This window comes from Simochromis diagramma, unplaced genomic scaffold (assembly GCF_900408965.1).
Source record: "Simochromis diagramma unplaced genomic scaffold, fSimDia1.1 OVJJ01000216.1, whole genome shotgun sequence".
Classification (NCBI taxonomy): Eukaryota; Metazoa; Chordata; class Actinopteri; order Cichliformes; family Cichlidae; genus Simochromis; species Simochromis diagramma.
In genome coordinates this window covers 17,461,151-17,487,503 of record NW_024386883.1, presented here as the reverse complement: position 1 = coordinate 17,487,503, position 26,353 = coordinate 17,461,151, and the positions used below count along the sequence as shown (strand labels likewise).

The 26,353-nt window shown below is 41.3% G+C and overlaps 1 long non-coding RNA gene across 1 annotated transcript; it reads left to right on the top strand.

Annotated features, from left to right (window-relative positions):
* Positions 1-4,316: 4,316 nt before the first annotated feature.
* On the top strand, positions 4,317-6,007 carry LOC120734109. The gene is made up of 3 exons (XR_005695969.1): positions 4,317-4,714; positions 4,809-4,927; positions 5,016-6,007. It is a non-coding gene; the product is annotated as an uncharacterized LOC120734109 (long non-coding RNA).
* The last annotated feature ends 20,346 nt before the right edge of the window (positions 6,008-26,353 follow it).

Sequence of the window (26,353 nt, the reverse complement as noted above, 5' to 3'; positions counted from 1 at the left end):
AAAAAGCTGCCATAATCATTCAACACTAATAACCAGGAAATGAAACTGGACACCACATTAGCCCAGCACTGCAGTGGAACATCCAGTTGCTCTCTGTCAAATTACCACATTAGTCCTAATGGCACATGGAGCATTCCAGTCGGACACAGCCCTCAACCTGTCCAGCTACAGGAGGTGGACTCAAGATCATGAACATTTGTGAGGTCTGAATGATAATGTTGTGGTTGTGTGTTTCCTACTTTATGGACTCAGAGGAGAACAACTAAAGTCTTTGGAATGTGAAGGTTGTGTAGAGATGAGGGTTTCGTGTTTAATTTAAACAAAAGGCGTTGTTCGTTGTTCTGACAAAATGATGTGGATAACTGACATTATGACAGTGAATAAAAAGAACAAATGCTTGTTGTAGTGAACATTAATGTCCAACTGAACTGAAAATATTCTGACTGGGGACAGCTTAAACTGCCTGCCTCTCCTTTGCTATATTCATCATCATCACCGTTACAAGGCAGGCTCAATCACTGGGCCCTTTTCAGTCTGGTTAATATTCAAGGCATGGCAAAAGGCATCCTGATGGGACATCAAATGAACCACATGGAGTGGGCTTGTTGCCATTAGCCAGCAATCACAAACTAAAGACCCTTGTGACTTCTGGCACATTTGATGCTACGATAATAAAGCCTCTGCTTTAATGAAGCAACTCAAAAATATGTAAAAGGAAAGAAAACCAAAATATTTTCATCTCATTAATGGTCTTTCATGTGGTGGTTGACGGTTGCAAGAACTGCATCTCACAAGGTGTGTGGGAGTGGTGGTTACAGATTGGTGCAGCCATCCAAATAAAATGAAATGTAAACTTCTATTAAAATCAAGTTTGCAGGTTGGTCTTATTGTGTGACTGCATTTAGTTAATGAGTGATGTATCCTGCACATCCACATCTAGCAAAAGACAAATGCAAACTTTATCCTAAACAGATATTAACAGCACACAACTATCGACATGCTTCTTTCATAAGAAAGAGTCCACATAGCAAGAGTCAGTAGAAGCACCAAGCGAAGGAAAATGCTGATGATCAGAGCAGAATAAAGTGAGCACTGCAGATTGTACTGCCAGTTAAGGGACAAACAATCCATCCATCTTCTTTTGCTTTTCCAGTTCAGGGTCGCAGAGAGGTCGCAGGTGTTCCCACGTGTCACAGGGCAAGAAGCAGGGCATACCCTGGATCAGTGGCCAAATTCATATTCACATCAGTCTTCTGCCTTTCCTTCAGTTGTTCTCATTTTCTGAATAAATCCCTCTTTCTTAAGGTTCATATTAAAACATTTGTCTCCATGTGATTAACAGCCAACCATTTTTGCTTGTGTAGTTTCACACAGGGAAAGCAATCAAAAGTACTTGCAGCTTGTTTTTGGAACAGCTGCATGGGTCATTTGAAGGGACTCGCAAACAATCGACTGGGATCCTGGCCCAGTATCTGTCCCAGCTTTGATCTCACCGGATTCCTAGCAGGCGCACAAAGCAGAAACCAAGGAAAGAAATTGCTTCCAACAAAGTCTGAATTTCTATTCTCTTTTCTCCTGAGGTGTGTTTTATCCCCAGCTCGCTTTCTCTCAGTAGATGAAATGCAATATTTGGCTTTTTTTAAAAGACTGACTGAGCCTCTTATTGTGACTGACTTTTCTTGCTAAACCTCAAGAGACTTATTGTAATTTTCCATTCTGCGCGCACACACACACACACACACACACACACACACACACACACACACGCACACACACACACACAAAGAGAGGGGGCGGGGGGGGATTCATTAGACATGTTATGTATTGAGGAACTCCACTCCAAACAATAAAACTATGAGAAAGGTCTCATCTTGTTTATTTTTGGTCCAAATTGGTATAATTAAGGGCAATTAAATAAATTTTACATACAGATAATAGATATGAAGATAATGTTAAAAATTAGTTTCATTTGATATTTTAAAAGGAAATATGTTTGGAGGACTCCACTGGCAGAATTAAAGAAATACATTTAGAAATGAAATAATATATAAAATTTGACTTATACATACCACTACATTAACATTTGCCCTCCATGTCATTACTTCCCTGTTTTTATTGAGCAGCGTTTTTAGTTTTTGTCACTGGTTCTACACCTCCAGTGTATTCGATTTATACCCACTGGGCACTTTATTAGCTACTCCTTACCAGCACCACATTAAGAGTTGCTGCAGTTTTGTCACCTGCACATCCATCATGTGAATCTCTAACACAACCCAAAGGTGCTTTATTGGATCAGATCCGGTGGCTGCGCAGGCCATTTGAGTGCAGTGAACTTGTCGTGTTAAAGAAACCAGTTTGAGATGATTTGAGATTTGTGGACATGATCAGCACTAATACTTGGTAGGCTGTGGTGTTCAAACAGTACACAGTTGGTATTAAGTGGCCCAAAGTGTACCAAGAACATATCCTCCATTCCACATCCATCCACTTGCATCATTGATGGATGGAGCCACGCTTTCATGTTGCCGACAGCAATGAAGACTCATCACTTTTTTTTTTCTCCAATTTTCTGTTGTTCAATTTTGGTGAGACCCTACAAAACTGTAGCCTTAGTTTCCGCTGTACTCCATGAGCTTCAAGGTTTGATGTGAAGTCCATTCAGAGACGTTCTTCTGCATACTTTGGTTGTAATGAGTGTGGGGTTTTTTTTAAATTACTGTTGCTTTCCTATCAGCTCAAAGTGGTCTAGCCATTCTCCTCTGACCTCAAGCATCAACAATGCATTTTCTCCCAGAGAACTGCTGCTCCTTGGATTTGTTTTTTTCTTATTTGGACCATTCTCTGTAAATCCAAGAGGTGGTGTGAGAAAATCCGAGCAATTTTGGAAATAGTCAGACCGGTCCATCTGGCACAAACAGCCATTCCACATTCAAAGTTAGTAAAATGACCTTTCTCTGCTATTCTGATGGTCAGTTTGAACTTTAGCAGGGTGTCTTGACTATGTCCTAAATGTATCGATCTATTGAGTTGCTGCCATGTGATTGGCACATATATAACTATCCCTTACTCTAATAAAACACACACATATATGTGTGTGTTAAACAAGAACTGCAGACTTAATGTTATTGAGGTTTTACCTTGTGAATACTGAGTTTGATTTTATACACATTTACCAGTAATCTTGGGCAAAGTTTCAAGCTGCAAAATGTGATATTTATTTTCCTCTCCAAATTGATATTCTCCATTCCCTAAAGAAATGTCGGGGGAGCAAAATAAGAGCAGATATTGACTTTTTTGAGTCAACGACTTGACTAGTCAATCAATTCCAGTTTCCTAAATATTTACCCTGGAGCTCACTGACAGTAATACACCACAAGTCATTATTTCTTCTCTTTTGAACAAATGTCAGCAAGGTAAAATGACATTTTCTCACACTGGAAGATGAACTCTTATTCACCCATGTTGCTTATTTGAATATCATCAAGCATCAGCAGTGAGACAGAAGGAAGTTATGGTTTCAAGCTCAGACAAAGTTATACTCAAAGAAATTTGGAAATGTGAGTATAATCATCCCATTCTCAATCCAGGCTGTCAAACGTTCTTTTATCAAAGCCCCTGGCCTCTCAAAAATACAGTGTTTAAGGTGTCATCACACACCAGGTTTCTGACAAAGATGAGATGACCTATCACTCCCAACACTTTACACAGGGACACTTGTGAACGACCCCTTTTTGTATCAGCTTTAATCACAGGCTACGTCTACACTAATCCGAATAAATTTGAAAATGTCTTTTTTGTCTAAAAACGCTCCACATCCACACTAGCGTTTTCAATCATTTCCAAACAGTTGTTCATCCACACGGAAACAACTGAAAATGCTTACGTTGCTGTATTGCACATGTGTGACACATAAGACGATTCGACCTAAGTCATTTCTGTGTGCTGTTTCTTTACTTTCCGGCTCTTTGAAACATCACAGCAAAATGTCGAGGAAAAGCACCAAGTTTTTCAAATGAACTGACAATGAGGTGGAGTTGTTGCTGCGAGTAACACAAACGTACAAAGTTGCAAAAGCGAGTGAGAGTTAAAGAATTTGAAGAAAAGCTATCTGGAGCATGTACAAACTGATATTAAGCTTTAATAGGGCTGTCAAAATTGAGAGCAAACAAAACAACTGCTCCGCTATCTTAGGTTAATTGGTCACATGACTACATCATATGACTAATATGCGTCATCGTTGTAAAAAGTCTCAGTTTACGCAGTCTACACTGCACCACGAAAACAGCGTTTTCAAATATATCTGTTTTGGAGAACATTTTCAAAAAGTCCCGTTTTCCTTGACCAAAAACACCACAGTAAGGTTTAAATATGGAGGGTTAATGGCATGAAAGGGCATATTTTAACCCAAACCTTGATCCGTTCCTAAATCTAACCAAGTAATCTTTGGTGCCTAGACCTAACCAGGTGTGTGAATGCAAATGTAAACTGCAAGTGAAAAGGAAACAAACAAAATAGAGTGCAAAACACTGTTAGGAGGTGGTGGGTAGGTGTATTGTTGTTGTTTGGGTTTTGTTTTCCTTTTTGGCATAGGTAGGCGAGGCGGGGCTTGATGGCATTCCGGCACACCTGCGGCGCATCGGACGTCATCAGTGAGCGCTTTTATGGAGCTGAGTCACGGACGTCTGGTGTCGGAGTATTGTCGCTGTCACAAGTGGTAACGTGTTAGTGCAAGCGGAATCGGTTGAGTCCACGCTATTGAGCTGCATGTTTTTAGGGTCCATCTTCTGCCTGCTTCTCCTTTGTTTTAGCCTGTTCCGCTGCCTGCTCGCCTGCCTAGTTTCTTTGTGTTGGCTACTGTGGATCCGTGACGGAGAGCTACGTCACACCAGTCTGTGATCACTGCTACAGCTGTAGTTTTGTGTTTCAAGTAAGCTCTCCAACTCTCCCCGTCCACTTTAGTTTAACTCTCGGTTGTCGACGTTACTCCGTAAACTCTGTTTGTCCCTTGTTTTCAGGTAGCTCCGGTGCGTCATCTGCCCACCCGCATACCTCGGCTCCGTCTCATCTCTTCGGCTTTGCTCTCCTTGCACATTTTTACCTGTCACTGTGTATATAGCCCCCATCATTGTATATAAACTTGCATCACGACTATCTTGTGCCCGTGTGTGTGTTTCTGCCACTAAATCCATCCGTGTAAGTTTTCCTAACAAACACAAAGCTTCCAAATGGAATATGAACTATGGTCTCCTGGCTGGAACACTTGTGATTTAGTCCACTAACTCTGAACAAATAATTGAGCCGACAGCTGTATAGAACAATCATTACTGACTACCCTAATGACCACTACAGAAGTGTTCATATACCACATTTAATAAAATCTGTGATATGTCAAGAAGTCTTCACAGTGTGAAATCTTCTCACATTTCACCCTTCATTTCTCAACCTGTTGTCTGCAATAATTTATGGTTAATGTTTTTAACTTGAAGTATCAAGGTTAAGAGTGCATAGTTTTCTTTTTCAGTTAATTATTTATGATTACTGTGGTATAAAGCTTAAAACAGCAATCTGAGTTTTCTAACACGTTCTGTCCTCTCCTCATTCTTCCCACCACCCTCAGGGTAAACTTCATTTTTCTCCCCATCTTCACTTCTATCATCCTCTATCATATCTTCCTGCTCACTATCTGCTACACATACAAGCTCCTAATTACATTCTAACTCTTTTGATGCTAAGGCAGATCAGAAGTCAGTCCGATCATCTGGGGAACCTGCTGCTTCTTCTCTGGCTGAGGCATATAAGCCCTTTTACCATTATTACCTGCTCAGGTTGGCACCCCATGGCTCGCCTTGGTTTTCAGGGTTTTCCACTAGGTTAAAACCCTAAAAAAAAAAACCTGGTACCTGCTACTTTATTAGTACCTACTAAGGTACTAAGTTAAGGCGTCACTCGATGAGTCATGAGAGCGTCTCCTTCGCAAAAATAAAAACTGCCTTTTTTTTTTTTTTTTTTTTTTAAAAACCTAGTGATGAGGAAATGGCCACAGAAAACAACAATGGTCCCCGAATCTGAATCCTTAGGGATTAATAAAGTATTCTGATTCTGACTCTCGCTCACTTTTCGCGTATAGAATTTCGAGAAAAAAAACATCGGTGCAAATTATAAGTCTGTATCATGATGTCTGGTCACGTTTTGTTTTTATTTTGTTTTATTTTGAGAGTTGGTTATTAGATGCTGCTCCAGCCAGCCAGAGAATCCCCCGCCGCCCCGCCCTCTCCTCCCTGGGCGATAGAAAACCGATCGGTGCCTATGCCATTCCCAATATGTGCTGGCTGATGTCGGGGCAGCATGAGTACCAGCAATTTTTTATTTTTTATTTTTATTTTTATTTTTATTTTTTTTTTGCCGATGCCCGTGATGCCGCCCCCCACCACGATGCCCGTGTCGCCTGTATCAAAAAACGCTACTGCGCTCGGCTGCGTTGCTATAACAACCCCACACACAGTGGTACTAAATGTTAATGAGAACTGAGTAGAGTCAAGTCGTACCGCCTCGATTCGAGCCGATAGTTACTAATGGAAAAGGGGGCTATAGTGTTACATCTGGCATTAGCTTAATATTTTTAACAGCTGCTGATCTAAACCATTCTTAGCATGTTAGTTGTGCACTGCTCACCTTTCTTTTAAAAGAAATTACTTAATAGTTGGCTTTTGCCCCCTCTCCATTCTTTCTTTTCTTTTTTGATGCCCCCGATTTTTCTTTCTTGGGGAAACAAATGGATCACAGTTCACATTAGCAGTCACCTTGATAAAATAAATTAGCTGTGTTGTAAAGGGAAGTCCCAGTGTGAGGCGGACTAAACCAATTTGCTTGATTTGTAAGGGGTGAAAACGGCATCGGAGAGCTTCCGCTACTATTTCTAATGATAATAAGTTCAGGCAGCCAACTGATTTATTCAAGCAATTAAATTATAACACTTATTGGGTAGAAATTTTAAGAATGTAAACAAAAGGTTTGGAAGAGCTCGTCCTTTCCGATGGGGCCCTGGGTAGTCACTTCCACCTCCCCTCTGCCTCTAACTGACTACTACCGTCCTTTAAAAGAGGACAGTTGTCTCTCAGCCAGTGTGTTAACCAGCAAACACCAAAGGACAGCTTTTTGTAAATCAGACACCAATATTTGACACCTTTTGGTTAAGACTTGAATGAGACGTGTTGGAATTCTAACTTCTAAACAATTTCTCATACTTGATATATTTGGCTAAATTATAGATGTTTGTTTTTTAGAGCTACCCAGATATACTATCTGACAGACGAAACAGTTTACCTGAGCTAAGCTAAATTATGTGGTCAATTTATAACAAGTGTGGCCAGTCACTGTAAAATGTGAGTATTGCTTTCTCCAGTTTACTGAGTTGACTGATGTGATTAAAGTGTTTTCATCAGGTTTTTGGAGATGATTTTGCCAGAGAAAATACAAACTTGTTGTAAATAGACTGGGAGAAAAAGGAGAAAATATCAGTTACCTAGCAGGCATTGTGTGGGTTAACAAAGGAGTGATGGATTTTCTCCTGAACATGACTTGTTCTGTCTTGATGCATGTCCAATCATTCAGGCAAGGAATCTCAAAAAGTTGACTCTGCTCATCTGGGACAGAATTCTGGGATTACTTGTTCTGTTTGTGCCAACAGTCTGCTTAGATGGATATTCTACACTCAATTGAAACAAGCAAGCAGCAAACACAGCTAGATGACTATCTCTGGATTGTGGATTTGGTGTTCCTGACAGATTGCACCAACCCACCCATTATGTTTAAATTAGAGTTGCAGAGTAAGGATAAATATGAAACCAACATCCCCAGTTGAGTGACTACAGTGAAAAACAAGATAAAAGTGATGCAATGCTGCCACCTGTGGAGGTTTTGTGAAACTGAGCACATCTTACAATTTCATTACTGACTTTGCATCTATTGAGCCTGTTCACAGCTTCCGTACTGATATTAACATGGGTTGCATCATGCATTATTCTACCTCTGTTGTGCTTCTGTTGATGGTGATTCCTGACTAATTCTCAATCACCAGTATATTGAGATTATATCCATGGCATCACCTGGCATGAGTGGAGAGCTCTGACAGAAACTTCAAAGATATGCAGCGCCATTTGGACCAAATTATTTGTGCAACTCTTTTTTTTTTTTTTTTTATGTTGAGTATAACTCATCAGGGCAAGATCCACAGTTACAGATGACCACCGTGTGGCTCGTCTAATCATTTCAACCATTTCCCAGGGCCCTGACTATGAGAAAGTAGCTGCCTACTTCTTGTACCAGCAGACTGTTATAAAAATACATTCATTTCTGCTTTTCCAGTTTTGAAACCTACATTTTTATTATGTTTAGGTATAGTTGGATAGCACTGCTTTAATAATTTAAGCACTAGAATGTTTCTGATGGAATATTTCTTCTTTTGTTTCTGTTGTAGTTGCAGGTGTCTCAGAGCGGCAGGGCTGTCACAGCTGAGCCCACTGTTGTATCTGGCAGTAGATCCAAACTGCTTCATGACTCAGCTTCCCTTTTTTTTTTAAAGTCATGCCCTGGTTATAGGACTCATCACAGTTTTTATCAGTATTACCAACAGTATGCGAATGCTTGAACTGTACATCCACATGTGATTACTGAACATGTCATTCTAATACTGTGGGCTTTGTTCTGCTACTCTAAGCCTCCGCACTTTTGGTTTCAGGCTTTCCACCAGATTTTGGAAACTGGCTGCAGGGATTTGCTCTTATTCAGCCAAAACAGCATTAGTAAGATCCAACAGTGTGCGATAAGGCTTGGCTTACAGTCGACAATCCAGTTCATCCCAGAGGTGTTTGGATGGGTGGATGGGGTTGAGATCTGAGCTTTGTGCAGCCAATCAAGGCTTAACTGTTGTGAGGCCCAGCACATAAAAACCAGCTCCAGACTGAAGGCACATACAAGTATCTGCTGTCCAAATTATTTTTTTTCTTTTCTCTTTTTTTTACATAGTTAATTTTTGTTTAGCATCATTAAATTAACTAACTAAAAAAAAAAAAAAAAAAAAAAAAAAAACATTAACCTAGAGCAAAAAAATCTATTGGTTTTTTTTTTTTTTTATTAAAACAATGACTATAACAAAAGGTCAAAGATTGCATCTGGATTAAGTCATTCAGCATTAACTTTGTCAATAGATGTGCATACTTCACTTGTACACATTTAAAGAAAACCAGACATTTAAAGCACAAGCTCTCCTCCACTAAAATAGAACAAATGAAAATAATGTGAGATCTGAGTGGATGATGGCACATTTCCTCTTGTGAGACATCCTGCTAATTACTTTGATTTTTTTATTTTTTTTAGTCTTCATCTTTCAAATTGATGCTAAAGCTGTGACATGAGTAGGAGGAGTTGTCCATGAAGAGCAGGAATAGACTGGCTGAGAAATGAGTGAAAAGATGCTCTTAGATGTCAGACAGCAGGGAAACAGGAGGGTGATCTGACCATGACTGAGGAAGACACAGGAAGCGTACAAAATGCTACAGGGTTTGCACACTGGGGCAGAGACTGGGTTCTCATTCTGAGCTCCATGTGTGGCTGGGTACATGCAGAAAGTACACTTGCTTATGTTGGAAAAAGATCATTTTTGGAATATTGTTAATGAAGTAAACATGTTTTCTCTCATGTTTTCAGTCACTCGGTGTTTAGAGTCAAACTTTCAATGTTATTAATCCATTAATACCATCTCTGACACACTCTTTTAATATGACACCTGTACAAAAGCAGCATGTTTCTTCTCTTCAAAAGGGAAAAATCTCATACAACTTGACACTGAAATGGCAAATTAATTGGAATAGCCTTTTTCCAAAACTCTTACTGCTCTATTGTTACATTTAAGTCTTTTTATTTTTTTTTTAAATAAGAAATTGCTTAATTGTGATGTTAAAGTCCATTCATTAGTCAAACCTCAGATTCACAAGGAACAATGAGATTTTCATTCTTTTTGTGGAACACTAGACAATCCTTGAGCATGTGAGCTTGTGGACTCGGATGAGGTACTTGACTGCATTCTTCCTGCGGTGGGGTGTGTCAGAAGCAGGGGGATTACGACGATTACTGCAAACAGACACAACCATAGTGAGAGTTTGGGTCCTATTGCTGGCAGTAAGTCGGACTCATTCTGTGTTTTCTGGACTTCATAGGGCCTACTCTTTGTCACTAACTCATAATTTGCATGGACAGAATTTCAGCAATAGGGTGAAGGGTGTCAGGTTTGGTTTGATTTGAAGCAGAGTACTAGGATAAGAATTAGCACTTCCAAGCCTGAAGCAGTGTCTGACAGACACAGTACCTGTCTCTTGTCTCAGTGGAGAATGGAACATGAAAGTAAGGATGTCGATTTACTGGTTAACTTGATTTCCAACCACATTTATGGTCAGGAGCTGTAGGTACTGACTGAAAGAATGGCTACTTCATCGCATCAAAAGGAGACATCTGAGGTAGTTTGGTCATCTGACTAGGATGTCTCCTGGGCACCTCCTCAGTTGAGTGTTTCAGGCACATCTTACTGGGAGAAGGCTGCAAAGCAGACCCAGTACCTACTGGAGAGAGGTTGTCTCGACTAGTTTAGGAACTCCTATATGGGCCTCCCAGAAGAGCCGGGGGAGTTGGTTGGGGTGGGGGAGGTCTGGGCATTTACACTGCTTGTGTAGTGTGTATGTAAGTACAGAAGAGCACTTAATATTTATTGGAATCTCTCTAATGCCCTTCATGTCTGCTTATGCAATGAAAATGTTAGTGGAGGTCAAGGGTGATGCTCTTAGAAATTAGCATATATGCAATGGGGGATTCAGTGATTTAGCATCTGAAATTAACTTTGACTGGAGACAAATGTTTAATGAGGGAGGGGTCGGAGGTCTAAGCCATTAAAATTTCAGTCACATAAAAAATGCAGATGGTCTTTTTTTTTTTTTTTTCCCCTAAAGAGCGCTGGGACTTCTGTGTCTTTTCACTCAGACCATGCTGATGGAGTTCTGATTATAGTTCAGACATTGAGGAGCACGATGAAGGCACAGAGGAAGCTACTGGAATCACTGATACGGCCTGCTGCTGCCATCAGCTAACATTATCAATTTGCATATGTGTATGCGTCACATGTCTGCAGTTGCCCTTTCCAAATGCCATGAAAGGTCAGAAAGCAATAAGTCAAAGTGCCGCTCTGCTTGGCAAGGGTGTCTGATTTCACAGGTTGTATGCATCATTCTTTAGTTTAGCAGAAAATAGTAAACAGTAAGGATAACAGAAAGAGACCTAGAATTAATTATTGAGTCTACTGAGTCTGGCACTCATTTGATTGAAGAGCCCCGACCTGTGTTGCTCCGGCAAAACTTGATGTTTATTGAAATTTATACTTTATTATGCCTGGCATTTTGAGCAGCACAGGGGTCGGCAAGTTCCAAACCAATATTGATGCTCAGTATATGAATCAATACAGGGCCTGTATATCCTTATGAGTGATAAAGCTAACAGTCAGAGCAAAATTTCTTTTTCTTAAAGTATCACAACTCAAACTGAAGGCCGCTGCTGGAAAACATCTCAGAACATTTTTATTCCAAAAGCAAATAAATATTTATTTCCTGAGTAACTTGCATTCCTTCATGGTTTGAGAATATTCCAAAATGTATGTTAACTGCAGATATAACCTGAAAGCATCAATGTGGAAATGGAAAGATTATTTACTTTTCTGTTGACTCTAGTCACTGGAGCTCAAGAAAACAAATGACTGTGGCAGAGATATTAGAAAAGGACATGGCTCTCTCATTAATGATATCTCTCTGATGATGGTGATACTGCCAAATTTCACCAACCTATTTTCATCCTAAACTGAGAAAACAGTTAAGTGTGGTATCTGGCAGTAATATGATCGTTAGAACTGATCTTAGTCTTTTTTATTACATTCCAAATCTCAGAAGTTTATGTTCTTTAGTTAAAGTAAGCACAATCTGTGTGATTTCGGGCTGTGTGGAAGAATCATGGTCATACCCTTAGCTCCAAAACTGCTCTTCTAATGTAAAATACAAGGGGTTTAAAAACAGCTAACAAACTTTATTAACAGGTGGCATGGAAAATATATATATAGCTGCTGATTAGGGATAACAATTATGAAACACAAAAATTTAATTCACCAAAATCAGAGCATAAACTTTTGGATGGGCCAAGAAGTCCAGCTCGATGACTCTAATTAGCTAATAAACAGTCACCAGTAAAAGCCGCTTGTATGGCAGGCACACATCTAAAATCCATTACTTTCAGCCTTAATAGAATTAATTATTCAAGTATCTATTACATAGATGGAATTAGTTATAGAGAAAAGGTATTTTCTTTCTACTGGGTTGTAAACCTATTTATTTCTGCTCTAACGCTGACAGTCTATGGTGATTTTTTTTCACTTTGGGAACCAGTCTCAGGTGGCCATTCAAGCAAATTCAAGTTTTGACATTTCCTTAATGGTTTCATTTTTCACAGTTCCACAGAGCCAACCAGTAGTGGTAAAGCATGAAATGACAAATTGATCAACATAATTTTTGAAAAAACAAAACAAACCCAAGAACATAAAATATTGTAGCGTGGAGAAGAAAATCTTGCCGAGTTGTGGCACTGAAACGTTTGTATGATGGATCCTTCAGCTGTTATCATGACAAGCCAAGAGGACAGCAGTGAAACAAGAAATTCAGTCCCGCATTGCAGCAGCAAGATTACATGTCAAACTTGATGTTGTACCCAGATTTATCAGCCTCACTCTGCAGGTGCCTTGAAATGATCTGAAAGACCAGGATACGGTCTGGACACAGCAAGTTCACATGAAATTGTTTGGTCTCACTCATAGCCACGCAGATATGAAATATCCTTAATTGTCATTTATCTCCTGGTCTTTTCTATCAATGTAAAAAATAAATAAATTGGCATCCTCTAATCCATAAAGTCTGCATGCAGACACGCTGTCAGCTGTCAGAATCTGCACTAATTAATGACACAAACTAGAGGCTTCTTTATTCGTTATGGTCACAATCGCAATAATTTCATTTGACAAAAGAGCGAAATGTCAGCAGGTTTAGACGACACATTATGACTGAGATGTGATGATTTCAGTTGAAGAAAATGAATTTTGACAAGTTTATTTCTGCAGTCACCAACTGTTAATGGATTCACCCGTCCTTGTATTTCCTTAGTTTTTCTAAGGAAATAATTGTGTTCTTTCTTTAATGTTGCCACTTTTCTCTCTGTTTTGTATACTTATTTTATTCATACATTATTGAAAGGTATTTTCAATACCATTCAAAGCAAAGAGTTTAGGGCCCAAAGTATTATCATCATTATTATTTGTCAAGGTTTCAAACTTCCAAGAGTTTTTTTTTTTCTCTTATTTTCATGATTACTGGAATCTAAATAAGTCAAAGGGTTTTTTTTTCCTTTTGCCAATGTAATAATAAAGAAGCTGTCCTTAACCATGAGTGCAGCTGCACTGACTCGGTGTTAATTTTATTAATTTTTTTATTTTGTTTGCTTGTCAGGGTTTCTCTGTCTTTACTACCATGATTAAATAGTTCAATTGCAGTTTCATTGAACTTCAACTTGAGTGGATGTCTAATCTGCCAGAATAAGGGAAAATGTTTGTTGGAGCACAAAACCTTTGGCAAAGCATAAAACATAACACTCAGAGTGTGAATAGAAACTGCAAGCTGATGACTTTCCACAAGTTTGATAATTTCCCTGACTCATTACCCAACCACAGATTCAACATATTAAGGATTTAAGAAGAAAGTTCATTATGCTTACAAAGCAGAATCTGGAAAGCCAAGAACACTTTCAGATGAAAGTGCACATCTGCTCGCTGTCAAGCCAAAGCTAAACCCACAGTTCAAACATGTAGTTTGAACTGGTCCACCCAAAAACAGGGTCTAAATGTTTGTTCATGGAGTACATAAAGCAACAGCTGCATAAGCCAGTCATTTTGTACACAGACTAAAAGTTAAGCTCTCTGGCCATAATCACTAAAGCCACAAACACAGAAAGCATCACCAAGATAGGAAGGATGGATTCCACAAAATAGGAGAAAGGTTTGCATTCAGATAACTTCAAAATGTCTGGTTTTTACAAAAGGACAGTAAACCAAAGCAGTCTTCAACCATCCACTGAGAATGACTCAGTACAAACGCTATCTGAGCAAATCCATCTGATCATCCTTCAAGCTCTGTAGCCAAACCATACATGCTTTAACATCCTTTGAGAATCAACATGGTGGGTTTAGGGTGAAACAACAGACAGATGCTTACCCTTTTAACCAGCTGTGTGTCAATTTGGATGCTCACGTTAATGTGCTGTACTGTGAATATTATGCACACAGTGCATGAATTTTGATAGGGTAGTTATCCTGTACTGGACCGAAGCAGTTGTTAACAGAAGTGGTAATCACATTTGACTGCAACTTGTTAGTTATCTGACTGCACTGAAGATGAAAGTTTATATAAGCATAAATAGCACTGGCACATGACCTAAAGCTACCACTGCAAGCTAGTTAGCACTGAAATCACAATTAGCACTAATAACTTATCCTGTTATTTGGCTGTGTAAGTATGCAATTTGAGACAGTGATTTTCTGGCACAGACTGTAGGTTCTTTTCTTTGGAGCCCTCTGCTATCAGTGATCTTATTGATTCTTATCTGACTGGTTGAAATTTATGTGATGCATGATTCAGGTAGCAGCCTGTAAGATATGTTTCTGTATGTATGACTGCTCTTTTCTAACTGGTTTCAGAGCACGACTTCTCAGAGGGTTCTGTGTAACAAACCATCCAGCAAGTTAGATGTGCCCAAATTTATTCATCTGTAAGCCTTACCAAATTATACTAAGTGCAGATTTTAGTCAGTGAGTAGTTATTTACGGCATTACTCTGCCAGCTTCCAAGTAGGAAAAACTCAAAAACACTTGCAGCATGTTGAACAACTTTATTGCTAGTACTTTCGTCACAAGAACTAGCAAGATTGTATGTGTTGGGCTCTGAATTTTTGTCTTCTATACTGATCTGTAAGTAAGCAAGTAGAATTTTCAAGTTTTGTAAATAAATGCTATTTGTAAGTAAGTGGTAACAAGAAAATGTGTATATTGATGTGTAAGCTTTTATTTGTGCCCGAGCAAGTCAGCAGTGTTATTTAAAAAGCAATTTGTAATGAATTACGTAGACTTTAAGAACAAATGCTGTAATATAATGCACTTAATATGTCTTTTTTCTTGCTTTATGTAGAAGTTCCAGAAGTGCAGTTCTCTAAAATATTTTTTTTTTTAATTCAGGAGACATAACTGAAACAAATGCAGACTGTGTTCCAGGTTTTTATAAGCACTGAGTCATAATACGGAGACAGTTAATCAGATCCCCATCTAGAAATAGTGTCTACACAGAGCAGACCTGTTTGTCCTTTCACATTCCACAGAGTGTCAGAAAATGAGACAGTGGTGGAAATTTTCCATTCCCCTCTGTGACAGGCGGGATAATTGGCTTTCAGTCACATCTGCTGGAGAAGCAGGTGCTTTTCTGGGCTGTGGTTTTCATAAAGTACTGCGCTACATCTGCTAAAGGGAATGCAAAGGTATAGGGGGAAAACAGTCATGTGTGAAAGATGCCGCAACTATTTTTTTTTAAAGCCCATGACTTTCTGACGCATCATTTTATTGCCATGTATGGACATCTACGAGTTCATGCATGTAGACAAATTAATTCTTGAAAACAGATAGTATTAGAAAATATGAGGAGAGAAAATGCACCTTTTTTCCCAATCTTTTTCCGATTTAAATAATTTACCCTCCTGTAGCCACAAGAGTGAGATATGACTGCAGCTGCTCTGAGAGAACATCTGACTCAGGAAGGTGTTTCTGTGAGTCACCACTGACTGGTTGGATTTTTTCCCCCCAAATACAAGCGGATGAGTGAAGAGCAACAGACAGATAAAACCTTGAGCCTGAATGAAAACCAAGATTGTTCAAAATTGTGCCAACAACTTGCCCATTTGTTCATTTTGTCAGCAACCTGTTACCACCTGAAGGAACCTGCTTTTCCCAACGTGATGTAGTTCAAATGATTTATGTTGTCCATTCACCGCTCCATAGCAGACACCGGAGAAAAATATAAATCTTTGTGACAAAAACATCCAGAAGAGCACCTGAGGCATAAACACTGTATTATCTGTAGGATCATCTTAATTGAATAATTCAATCTTATATGTAAATCTTGCAGTTCCCAATACCCCTAAGAGCATGTTTGATTTGATAACAGGTCATGCATTAGCAGCAAAATTGGTGAAGCAGTCGTGTAATCTACTGATCTGTGTTCTCCTTTCATACAGTATGAGGTTTCGTAATGCTCTTTCAAAACTGTCTACGCAGTTCAGGAATAGTAACAGAAATACACTGCTCCAAAAAATTAAAGGAACACTTTTTAATCATGGTATAAGATGAAGTCGATTAAACTTCTGGGATACTGATCTGGTCATTTAAGTAGCAGACAGGGTTGTTAATTAGTTTAAGCTGCTTTGGCGTTAATGAAATTAACAACAGGTGCAGTAGAGGGGCAACAAAAAAAACAGGTGGAGGACACTGAAATGTGTTTCCTTCTTTATCTTTTCTGACTTTTCACTAGTTTTCCATTTGGCTAGAATCGGTGTCACTGCCGGTAGCATGAGGTGATACTTGGACCCTACCGAGGTTGCACAGGTAGTCCAACTTCTCCAGGATAGCACATCTGTATCTGCATTTGCCAGATGGTTTGCTGTGTCTTGGAGCACAACCTTAAGAGCATGGGGGAGGTTCCAGGAGACAATTTCTCTAGGAGAGGGCCATAGAACACTCTTAACTTATCTGAATTACTGGTATCTGCACCTTTGTTCAAAGAGGAACAGGTTAAGTTCTGGTAGAGACCAAGAAAATGACCGACAGTGACCTACACGTGAATGTCTCTGACTAAGAAACAGACTCTAGTGGGCCTTGTGCTGACTGGCCAGTACCATTGGGTCCAATTCAGTATCAGTATCATCAAGCTTTATTTGTCGCAAGCAGGTTGCCCTGCAGCGAAAATGGGACACCCCCCCCCGACATTACACACATAACACAGACATCACATGGGGTTACAAGTCGGAGATTGGCAGCGTTACAGAAGGGAAAAAAAACACTGAAATATACACAACAACGGGATGGTACAAGAGGAAAAAAAGAGACCCCCACTCATGCTGTGCTTCCATGGCAGGACAGCACGAGAGCAGGAAACAAAAAAACTCCTCTGCACCAAAAAAAGGACCATAAGAATGGACACATCACCACATAGTGAAAGACATGACAAGCCACAGGGTTGGGTAGGGGATATCATAACACAATAAACACAGTGTGTACATCTGATCTGGGAACTGCTGCAATCTTTCGACTGCGCCGCCAGCTGACCCGACGTCCACATCATGGGGCAGGTAAGCATCGAAGGCGTTGGAAGGGGAAGGGGGATGAGTGAGTGCTTATCAGTGTAAGTGTGTGTGTGCGTGTCCATAGTTCAGCTGAGACAGTGTCCTTCACCCTATCAGGCTAAGTAAACAGTCCTCCAGCCAATCCAGGTGGCCTTGCATGGGATGGGAAGAACAGCCATAACACAGTCGTTATCAGGGAGTGATTGTTCGGCTCCAGCCTTGGGCCTGCAGCTGGCGCCGTGATGGGGGTCCGCAATTTCGATATTGATTTTGTAAATTTCCATGTGAGCAGCCCAGGAGAATTTTCAGGCTGCTCTTTAACACTCTGACGCTGCTCTCTCAATTTCCCGTTGCAGAGCCGCGAGCCTCGCCATGATGGTATCAAACTTCTGTTCCGTGGTGTTGTCATTCTTTTGATTCTGAGACCCCACAACTGCAGTGATCCGTTCCGCGATGTGTTCCAACTGTCGCTCAAGGGTCTCATTTTGAGCAGGCCTCTCTCTGATGTTTCCCCCCCATACGCTCAATGGTGTTATTTTGAGCCTTCACAGCAGCTGTAAGCGTCTCCAAGGTGTTGACCATATTACGTTCGTTGTGAGAGGTTGCGCCTCGTCCCATCGCTTTGATTCCAGCGGGCAGCCTTGGGGGGGGGTTTGAACAGCCGGTTCCGCTCTCTTATTTCTCCGATAAACCAGAGTTAAGCCAGCTCCGATCAGCAAGAACCCTGTTATCACGGTTCCGAATAGATAGATATCTTCAGCGTCCTCGATCGACAGTCCCGCCAGGCACATGACCCTCCAGTTCTGCCACCCGTCCATCGTGTATCCGGCAGGGAAAGTCCCTCCAGGGCACTCGGGCTCTCCCGAGCCCAGACTTCTCGTTGAGAAGAGGGTGTCAATAGCATTCAGAGACCAGTTGATCAAATCCATAATTCTCGTTTAGGTTTTAGAGAACGACAGTGAGAGACTGTTCCAGGGAAAGTAATGCACACGAGACAAGACAAGGACATAAAGGGTAAGGAGGAGAGGAGAAAAGTGCGACCACCTTCGCTGAGAGCCAAGATAGAAAATTGGCATTTGCCCTAGAATACCAGAATAGGCAGATCCACCACTGGTGTCCTGTGCTTTTCACAGATAAGAGCAGGTTCAACCTGAGCATGTGTCACAGACGTGAAAGGGTTTGGAGAAGCCATTAAGAATGTTATGCTGTCTGTCATTCATTATGACTTTTTGGATAAAGGAATTTATACCACTGACTGGTCCCCATGCTTGCCTTGACTTAAATCCAATAGAACATATATCTGGGTTATATCTGGGACATTATGTTTTGGCCCATCCAACACTGCAGGCTGCACTTCAGACTGTCCAGGAGCTCAGTGATTCCCTGGTCCAGATCTGGGAAGAAATCCCCCTGGAAAACATCCATCATTCATTGGGAACATCATATATGGCGGCCATACAAACTGAACACATTACCCAGTCCATACCAGCATAGATGTTCAGCATGATTTCTTTCACATTGAGCCAATGAGATCTGACGAGTTTTCAGTGTCTCCCTCAATTTTTTTTTTTATTTTGTATATAATTAATTTAATTTAGTGTTTTATGTAGTACTTTGAAATTAATAGAGCATTAAAGACCACATTAGGAGAAAGCAAATGCATTCTCTCTTCATTTATTTCTCTTCATTACTGTGTCCACATATGGACTAAAGATTAGTTATTACAGGGCAGAGTAAAACAGCTTGTCCTCCCATAGTTTTCTTTTGACATTGCTTTCATCAAGGTTAAATCAGAAACAACCTGGATTCATGGTGATAATTTTACAGCACTGTCTACAATAGGCATTAGCATGCCATACAGAACTTAATAACTTGATAAATACAATTTATTGGTCTTGATTTACTAGAAACACTAGTCCTGGGAGTAAAGCTCCATCCTCAAAGGAAGCGATTTGAAGCAACACTGACCTGAGACCATAGAAAGTCAAGCACATTTGGAGACTTCAAGCGATTATGAGCAAAGAACAAGAAAAAAAAAACCCACTACTGACTTGAAGTAGGCAGATCCCAAAGTGAATCACAGTGAGCAAATTAATCCCTGTGCAGCTTGATGCTACTTTCTTTGCTAATATTAGCTGTAGTAACAGTAAACAAGAAATGACAGTACTAATGTCATGGTATTTACACTTGCTGTCTGGTTGGGTTTATTCATCAATACTACTGGTAATGCATTTGTATCCTTTGTAGCAATCTGTGTAGCAATGTAGATCTGTTTGGCTTGGTAGAATGCTGATTGGCTGAAAAGAAAAACACCTGAAGAAGCACAGATGAGAAGCATCGAGCGGCTGCAGTGGGAGATTTCCACTGTTTCGCTTCATTACAAAGAAATTCTTTGTATGTTATCATTTTTGCCTTTTACTAACCTAAAGGAGCAGCAATAGCACAAACACAAACAAAAGTAGCCCACATAACTGACTTTCCACATATTTTTGACACTGCCCTCTAGTGGCATTACAACATGCAGATCTGCTAAGCAGCTGTAGCTGGGGTTGGGGTTCAATAAAATAAAGCTACTTGTTAAATCTAGGCAAGAACAAAAAGCAGAAGCTCGTGTTTCTGTGCACAAACAAAGTAAATATGTCTTTTTGTGCCTGTTTCACATTTTGTTATGAGGCTGAGCCGATATTAAAGTAAATAGATGTCGGGGTGTAAGCATATTTGACATTTATAGATGGGTTGTGGATGTCAGCAGCATTAATTTTCCTTCTTGTGGAATCGATAAAATCCAATCTTCTTTGATAAATGTTTAAAAGGAGTTTTGAAATTTGCCCTTGCACCTACAGTGATATTGAAAAATCTGAGTAGATGTGCTAGTTTCCTCCATCTTCAAACAGCACTTGAAAAAAACTATTTTTTTGCTTTTAAAGACAGATGTTTTAATTTACCCAATCTTTACTGAACTCTTTGGTAATACCTTTCAGTCTGTATATCAAACTTTACCTACTTCCAACTCCAAATCCTGAATGGATTTGGCACAGATTTTTCTCTTTCTTTGTAATCCCTGTATTTGCTTAACTCAAGGAGAAGTGACTCATTCAAACCATAATCATCTCCTCTCTAAATAAATTGCTGGGTATCTTCCCCGGCCCTGAGCTTTTGTGTTTTGCCTCTCTTACCGTGCTTTTTTTTTTCTTCTTTAATGACTTTAATCATCTCTGTGACTGATGATGTTAAAACACACACAAAATCTTAACTTCATAATCATTTCATCTGTCAACGCAGAAGCTGGGATGGCTTTTAGAATAGCATCAGTAGAATTCAACTTTATTGCATTGCCTGCATCGGTACAGGCACGAAATGCAGTTGCCCATCAGAAGTTTTGTGAATAGCTGTACTCATATAGGAGCATATATAGAACTGTGTATATACAACTTTATGAACACTATGAGTCTGTGTATAGTTATACTATAAGGTAAGGCTGTCGTGGTACAACTGTACATGATATGACAATATAATAGAACAACAACAGTTAAATCTTATACAGACTTAGGCACAGTTACATGACGCTCTCCAGAGCGTGCCCACTTCACGGTCTCGATGATGTCATAACGCTCAAATTGTCACCGGATGTGGATAAGAGGTGTCGGGACAACGTTGAATACACTGAGAGACCACTGTTCTGTCATCTGCCGAGCCTTTTCATGAGATAACCTAATGCAAAGAGAAAGCTGCTAATGTGGCGCTTGTTGCGTTTTACACAGAGGAATTCAGTTGTCTTTTCATATTTTAGATATGGCACCCCTTCTCTCAGTCATTTCCTACCTCTTCATGCGAGATGTTTGCACATGAGAGTAAATATCACATTAGACATATGACAACAAAGAACATCATCAGCAAAGCAACAGAGTACAAACAGATTCACATTTACAGCATTAACAGCTCCCAGTGTGGCCAGCCCAGCCTGTTATCATTTTGGGAACCAGCTGCAGTTATTTGTCCATGCTCAGCTACAGCACCATTAGTCAGGTCTGCAGCTCTTGTTGGTAGCAAGGTCTGGCTCATGGTTGTTGTTCCAGTTTAACCTGAAGGTGATGAATAAGGTTGTGATCAGAGGCTCTGTGCAGGTAAGTAAAGTTCTTGTGTATGTATGTGTATATATATATATATCCATGGCGCCGCGTATGGATGCCCTGGTGCTTCAGTGCATTACTTCTGTTTTGTTTTTGTGCATAACTTCTGTGTCTGGGCACTCCTCTGGATATTCTTACACCAGAGAAGAGCTTCTTAACTACAGGACTACAACACCTGTGGATTTACTTCCAATATTTGTCGCATCTGCGGCAGATTTACTGCAGACTCTGATCAGGTAAGTGAGACGCCGAAAGAGAGGTAAGCGAGCCGGCGCACTCGTGCGTCTGAGGAGACGCGGACTGCGAACTGCTCTTCCTGGGATCTTCCTTTCCAACGTACGCTCACTCAGGAATAAGATAGACGAGCTGGCCCCGATGAGAAGCATGAACAGAGACTTTGCCTCCTCCTGTGTCTTATGTTTTACGGAGTCGTGGCTCTGTGAGGACATCCCGGACAGCACGCTCAAGCTGGAGGGCTTTCATCTGCTGCGCGCGGACCGGCAGGCCTCTCTCTCTGGTAAGACCAAAGGTGGAGGTGTCTGCATCTACATTAATAGTGGCTGGTGCACAGATGTAACAGTGATTGCTCAGCACTGCTCTTCCTCTCTGGAATACCTTTTTATTCACTGCAAACCGTTTTATTCTACGCGGGAGTTTGCTTCATTCATCCTGGCCGCTGTTTACATCCCGCCAGATGCAGATGCGCAGGCAGCTCAGTGCGCACTCGCGGAGCAGATACTGCACATGGAGCGGACATTCCCGAACTCTCTCATCATTGCTCTTGGGGACTTTAACAAAGCCAATTTGAGCCATGAGCTTCCCAAATACAAGCATGCCCGACCAGAGAGGAGAGGACATTAGACCACTGTTACAGCACGATCAGCGGGGCCTATCGTGCGGTGCCCCGCGCTTCACTCGGACTTTCTGACCACGTCATGATCCACCTAATCCCCGCGTACAGACAGAGGCTAAAGCTCTCCAAACCTGTCGTGAGGACCAAAAAACTGTGGAGCAACGAGGCTGTGGAGGAGCTTCGCACGTGTTTGGAGTCTACAGACTGGGACACAATGAAGGCTGCTTCTAACAGCTTGGACGAGTTTACGGACACTGTCACCTCCTATATCCACTTCTGTGAGGACAGCATTGTGCCATCACGCACCAGGGTGAGTTATAACAATGACAAACCCTGGTTTACTCCTAAACTCAAAAAGCTGTGGCTGGAAAAGAGAAAGGCGTTCAGAAGCGGAGACAGGGACTGCTACAGAGAGGCCAAGTACAGGTTCACTAAAGAAGTGGACGTTGCTAAACATCAGCACTCTGAGAAGATGCAGCAGCAGATCTCAGAGAATGACTCGGCCTCTGTGTGGAAAGGTTTTAGGAATATCACCAACTACAAGCCTAAAGCCCCCCACTCCACTGATGACTTGCTCTTGGCCAACACCCTTAACGACTTTTACTGCCGTTTTGACGAGCCATCAGGCAGCCTTCACACCTCCAATGGCCCCAACACTTCCAACATTCCCCCACCTCTCCCCCCTCCATAGAGCCATCACCACCTTCAAACACTTCACCTACGACACCCCCCTCCTCACCCCACACAAAAGAGGATTTCACACCACCTCCTCCCACCACAACTCTTCATATTCATGAAGCAGGTGTGAGGAAGCAGTTTAAGAGTCTGAATGCTCGAAAAGCTCCCGGCCCAGATGGTGTGTCTCCTGCCACCCTCAGACACTGTGCAAACGAGCTGGCCCCAGTGTTTTCTGGCATTTTCAACTCCTCACTGCAGGCATGTCATGTGCCTGCCTGCTTCAAGTCCTCTACCATAATCCCTGTCCCCAAGAAACCTAGGATCACTGGATTAAATGACTACAGAGCAGAGGCTCTGACATCTGTGGTCATGAAGTCATTTGAGCGCCTGGTTCTCTCCTATCTCAAGACCCTCACGGCCCCCCTCCTGGATCCCCTGCAGTTTGCATACAGAGCCAACAGGTCTGTAGATGACGCCATCAACATGGCCCTACACTTCATCCTGCAGCATCTGGTCTCCCCAGGAACCTACGCCAGGATCCTGTTTGTGGACTTCAGCTCTGCCTTCAACACCATCCTTCCAGACCATCTCCAAGGCAAGCTTTCCCAGATGAATGTGCCTGATCCCATCTGCCGGTGGATCACTGACTTCCTGACGGACAGGAAGCAGCATGTGAGGCTGGGAAAGAATGTCTCGGACTCCCGGACCATCAGCACCGGCTCCCCTCAGGGCTGTGTTCTTTCTCCTCTGCTCTTCTCCCTGTATACCAACTGCTGCACCTCCACCCACCAGTCTGTCAAGCTAATCAAGTTTGCAGATGACACCACCGTTATTGGGCTCATCTCGGACGGGGATGAGTCTGCCTACAGGAGGGAGGTTGAACGTCTGGTGTCCTGGTGCAGCCACAACAACCTGGTGCTGAATGCCCAGAAGACAGTGGAGATTATTGTGGACTTCAGGAAGCACACAGCTCCACTCCCCCCCATCATCCTGTCTGACACCCCCATCACCTCTGTGGACTCATTCCGCTTCCTGGGTACCACCATCACTCAGGACCTGAAGTGGGAGCCCACCATCACCTCCGTCATTAAGAAAGCCCAGCAGAGGATGTACTTCCTGAGGCAGCTGAAGAAATTCAACCTGCCAACACGGACGATGATGCAATTCTACACTGCAATCATCGAGTCCATCCTCACCTCCTCCATCACCGTGTGGTACGCTGGTGCCACTATCAGGGACAAACAGAGACTGCAGCGTGTTGTGCGCTCTGCTGAGAAGGTGATTAGCTGCAGACTCCCATCTCTGCAGGACCTGTACACCTCCAGGACACTGGGGCGTGCAGCTCGGATCTCAGCTGACCCTTCTCACCCTGGACACAGTCTGTTTGACCTGCTCCCCTCAGGCAGGAGGCTCCGGTCCATTCGCACCAGAACCTCTCGCCATAAGAACAGTTTCTTCCCCTCTGCTGTTGGACACATGAACAATAACCGTATGACTGTTCCCACCACTAACTCATGACCCTACGCTGTGTTCACTGCATCATTCCATGTTTGGCACTGATCACCACCAGCACTCATGTATATATCTATCTACTTAGCACTTTTAATTCTTATTCTCATTTTTATTTTCATGTCTATTTAAGCGTAATTTATGACAGTATGTTTGCACTGAAGCACCGCAGCAATTTCCTAATGTTGTAAACCTGCTCAACATTTGGCAATAAAACCCTTTCTGATTCTGATTCTGATAAATTCCTAGAGGAACGTATCTAATTTGCACCGGTGACTATAATATTAAAACAGAATCAATAATGCAATAACACATTATAAACTACTAATATAAGGCTGAATAAAGTTTTTTTCCTGGTGAATAATGGTTTTCCCTTTTAGTGAATGAGTACTATTGATTTTGCTTCTTCTTTTTGCTAAAGAATCTGAATTTCTTCTTGCTCTGCAGTTGCCTTAAGCACAATTTAATCTGTCAAACACATCCAAGTCGTTTCTACAAGAATAATATTAGAAAATATAACTACACACTTATGCTGACATTTCATTGTGTAATTGTAAGTAAAATGTGCTTTTATAGCTCTTATCTAAAGCAATAGTCATAATGTGCCACAACTGAAACAATATAAATGGATAAAACTTATTAAAGACAATCCTGCACAGGGGGGAGCTAAGCTTCTTTTTTAAGGTATCAGCAGCGTCCACAGATGTTCAGTCCAATTGAAGAGAATTCAACAACTTGGAAGACACAACCTCACTTCTTGTCTTTAACCTAGACCTAGGTACAGCCAACAGCACTGATCAGCAGTTACATATGGATGAAGCGTAATAACCATGTTATGATCTTGTGACATAAGTAGGTTAAGAGCAGAATCTGAACAACATTTTTTTTCAGTAATTTTCAGCTTTTAATTGAAGATAACAATGGACTTTACAGTCCAAAATGTGGTGTGGCATTTGGAAAATGATGGCAATATGGCACAACAGATGTCATGACAGAGTTGGATTAAAAGTTAGGATAAAGTTAGGATCCGGGAATGACCTGTACTTGAACAAAAAGTCAGTATACCTTAGAAAGTAACTTGAAGTGACTGTTGCTGTGATTTGGCACTATATAAATAAAGCTGAATTGAAACTAGCCCACGCTTGACACAACCCCTTTTTGCAAAAGAAAACCACAATGAATTGCATTTGAACATTTAAGGATATCAGTTACAGATAAAGAATGGTGGGCAGCACTGATGCCTCACAGCAAAAAAAATTGTGGGCTGCAATTCACTTGTCAGCTGGGGCCTTTCAAGTATTTGCATGTGTCATCACCAGTTACTCCAGCCTCTTTCCATACAAACATGTATGTGGTTTGGCTGAATAGGTTAGATTAATTGGTGATTCTAAATAGATCTGAATATGAACGTGAACGCCTGACTCTCTGTGTTAGCCCTGTGACAGACTGGCGACCTCTCCAGGGTGTACCCTGGCTTTCACCCTGTGACAGCAGGGTTAGGCTCCAGTACCCCACGAAGAAAAATGGATGGCTAGAAATAAAGAAAACACCATTGCCCATTGAACTATAAAACCCAACATTTTTAGTCACTAAAATGGCTTTATATCCTTGACAGTCAAGTCGGAGTTATATTACTTGAGATGTTACCAAAATGATGAATGATGAGCAG